The sequence below is a fragment of the Microtus ochrogaster genome, unplaced genomic scaffold, assembly GCF_000317375.1.
Source record: "Microtus ochrogaster isolate Prairie Vole_2 unplaced genomic scaffold, MicOch1.0 UNK3, whole genome shotgun sequence".
NCBI lineage: Eukaryota > Metazoa > Chordata > Mammalia > Rodentia > Cricetidae > Microtus > Microtus ochrogaster.
The window spans coordinates 8,612,503-8,616,339 of NW_004949101.1; the positions used below are offsets into that span (position 1 = coordinate 8,612,503).

At 39.7% G+C, this 3,837-nt stretch overlaps 1 protein-coding gene across 2 annotated transcripts in view; it reads right to left on the reverse strand.

Annotated features, from left to right (window-relative positions):
* Positions 1-3,837, reverse strand: part of Ism1 (isthmin 1) — a 76,339-nt gene that overhangs the window by 25,410 nt on the left and 47,092 nt on the right. The window lies entirely within an intron of this gene.

Genomic DNA, 3,837 nt, shown 5'->3' on the forward strand with positions numbered 1-3,837 from the left:
TCCAAGGCCATACCTACTCCAACAAGACCAAACCTCCCAATCTTTCCCAAAATGTCAACCAACTAAGCATTCAAATATATAAGCCAATGGGGGCCATTCTTATTGAAACCACCACAGCCAGCATAGTAGTCCCAATTCATTTCCCTAGCACATGGGTTAGTTTCTCCATCTTTAAAGGTCAAGTCAGGAAATGTCTTCCAGTTTAGTATTTATTAAACACCAAAGACCATCAAAATAAGGGAGCTCTTTTGATGGAAAAGAGATACTCATTTAAAGCCAGAACCAACTTATAGTTTATTCCTCACAGTCTCAACTGGCTAATCACCATGGTTAACTATAGCCTTGACATCCAGTTTTGTTTCTTTGGTGCAAACCATGAAGGAAAGATTTGATTAAATTGGATAAATGTTGAAGTCAAAGTATTGTGTACCATTCACCCACTGAATCTCTGTTCACTCATCAACTCACTTTTTTATTGATTTCTGTTCAGTCATGTATTCTTGTCTATTCATCTACCCATTTATCCATAAATATATCCATTTGATTTATGTCTTTCTACCTCTCCAATAAATAAATCCCAACTACAAGTTAGGCATGAGATACATTAATAAATGAGATATGTATTATCTCATGGATACATAGAATACATAGATAATACATAGATAGCTATGTGATATGTATTCTTTTGGAATGTACTTCTATGTGTAAAAAACAAAACTAGATAGACAAGTAAGACAAGAGACTACTGATACATTACCCAGGTAGACAGAGAATACCTCGTTGAGGAGGTAACAGCAGAGACATGATCTGATCAAGAGAAGGGGAAGCCCTGAAGTGATCCAGAAACATAGCAAAAGATCAAATAAGATAGGACTTCTAGAGGAGGAATTGACAGCTACTTTGAGGAACATAAAATCAGGAAGGCTGGGTGTAGAATGACAAAAGTTGAAGAACCACATGGCAGAAGGATGAAGAGGTAGAGGAAAAAGTGACAAAAAAAGAGAACTCTGAAATTTAATGCCTTTCTTTTTAAAATTGCAAGGCAAACGGTATTCTTACCTAGTGAAATACGTCCCAATTTACTTGTCATTGGGGAAACTTTTCTAAGGCAGCTATCCCTGTCCTTTCACTCCCTCTAGAACATTCAGGGAAGGCATCTTTCATCCCTTCAGGGACAGTATTTTTATGTTTACTGGTGGAAGGAGATGTGGAGATAGAATTTCCCCAGGCTTTGGGTCAGCGGCTAATGCTATTGTTATTGTTGGGCATGTTTTGAGGTTTGGGAGTTATGTTCCAGCATGGTGTCTCCACATGCACTCCCTGCCCCCACTACAGTGCTGTTGACCCAGCCAAACAGTTCTGTCCAGAGTAAAAACACTTCTGGATTTGAGCACCCAAGTTTAAGAGCAGCCTGAGACTGAAACACACACAGATCACCTTTGTCAAAGTTTGAAATGGCAAAGAGGAACCGCGAGGGTGTGTCTGCCACCTCTGAAGTGTGAAGTGAGAAGCTGCTTTCATGTTTTCTCTTGTCCTTCCCTTTTGCTCGGGATATGTGGCCAAGTCAGTGTCTCTGGTAACCTTTCCAGCCACCTTTTTTGCCATGGTTTCTGTTTCCTGGCATGACTGTAGAAGGAGTTGGATTAGTATTATCAGGCATGGATCACTGCAAAGATTCTAAATGTATTATTGTTTCATTGAGTTAGAGGGGATGAGAAAGAGAGATAGAGAGGAAGAGGAAGAAAGAGAGAGAATAGAAGAGAACAGAGTTTTCTTCAACATAAGACCTCTCTATCCCACCTCCCAAAAGGAACCTAATGAGGATGTGTCTGTGACTTTGTCACTGAAAAATAAGCCCAACACTTCCTTGATGGTGTCAGAGTACAGTTGGTGATCCATGATGGGTTTAGAGTCCAGTTGGTGATCCCTGATGGGGTTAGAATTCAGTTGGTGATCCCTGATGGGTTTAGAGTCCAGTTGGTGATCCCTGATGGGTTTAGAGTCCAGTTGGTGATCCCTAATGGGGTTAGAGTACAATCGTTGATCCCTGATGGGGTTATGGTACAGTTGGTGATCCCTGGTGGTGTTAGAATACAGTTGGGAATCCTGATGGTGTTTTAGAGTACAGTTGGTAATCCCTGATAGGGTTGCAGTACAGTTGGATTCTCCCTGTAGGTATGAGAATGTACACAGTTGGTTCTCCTGGAGAATTTCTTGTTGGGGACTCAGGTATATAAATAATATAAGGGGCTTGGTATTTGCTTTCCAAATGCTTTACAGATTTTTATAACTCAAGACCCAGCTTTATTGTATCCACTGAACATGTTCTTAACTAGATGAAAACCAAAACTCTTTGTGTGAAGATGTAGCTCAGTGGCAGAGCATTTTCCTAGCACACTCAAGGTCCTACGTTCAATTATCAGTATTGCAATATACATACATACATACATACAAGCAATGACATATTCTTTTCACTACCAAATTTTGTGTTTTTGAAGAGAATGGAAATGTATGTATGTGGCTAGTTGACATTTTACTTAGGTGTCTGAAAAGAAAAGGACTGAATTTAATTTATTTCTTTTTCTTTTGCCTCTTGAATTTTTCTGATAGAAAATTTACCACCATAGAGTGTTTCCTGGCTTAGCTTCAAACCAAACGAACTCCTTCAACTTTCTATGGCATAATGCCCCTCCATGCAAAGCACAGCAGATAATCATAGTCCTATACTCTTCTAGTAAGATGGTCAAGAGTTGGACTGTATCTACATAATAAAAGAGAAATGCAAAGTTAGGACCTTTGACTGAGCAATCCAGGCCACAAGTACCTCTGCTGGGAATAGTTTGAGGACTGGGATTCAAGTATGTTTTGAATTGATTCTTGCACAAAATTGTGGCATTGCTCCATCATTCCCCAACCACCCCATCCCCTAGATGCTGGGATTCAACATTTGTAAAGTATTTGGAAGATTGGAATTAATAACAAAATGCTATTCACAGTTTCTGAAAATCTGAATTATGTTTGCACCTCTTCCAAATGTAGTTACCTTGACACCATGATTTTCTGTGTTCCTAACTATTCAAAAACTAGAGATCTTGGGGTCAGGAAGGGTATTTTAGAATGGTCCTCTAAGGTGAAATGGAATTTAACTCTAGCAGTAACAAAATATGAGACTACCAATTATTTTGGTGATCTGAGACAGGAGGATGATAGACATCCACTAACAGTACAAGCAAAGGCCCCTTTTCATCCTAAAAGGACATGGGTCACATCTTCCTTGCAGAGTCTAGCTGATGACAACACGTTAGTTGTCACCATAATTACTCATTAGATGTCCCACTGAAATGATTATAACAGGGGAAAGAGTTGTAGGATAGGTGGAAACTGTAAAAAAGAGCTGTGTTTAGACAAACAAACACTCTTTTCTGGAGATGGTAGCTTGGAGGTGTCCAGGAATTTAAGACAAGGGACGCTCCATTCCTTCTGAGATGTCTTTTTTTTTTTTTTTGTCTGTATTGAAGTGACACAAGGGCCTGCCTGCTCAGTATGGGGACAGGTTCCCTTCTCCATGGTCTGCCTGCAGTATGTGACATTCCATTGGCAATGCTGTATCCCATCCCCAGTAGTCACTCTCCCTTGATGGTCCTAATGGTAGAGCTGTTACTCCTACTGAAAATGAAACATCAAGGTCCCATCAAAATTCTTCACAAACCTTGAGAGGACAATAATCAACTTTATAAAGAAAAACAAAAAACCCAGGATAGCCAAAACTATCCTATACAATAAAGGATTGTCTGGAGGCATTACCATCCCTGACTTCAAACTCTATTACAGAGCTAC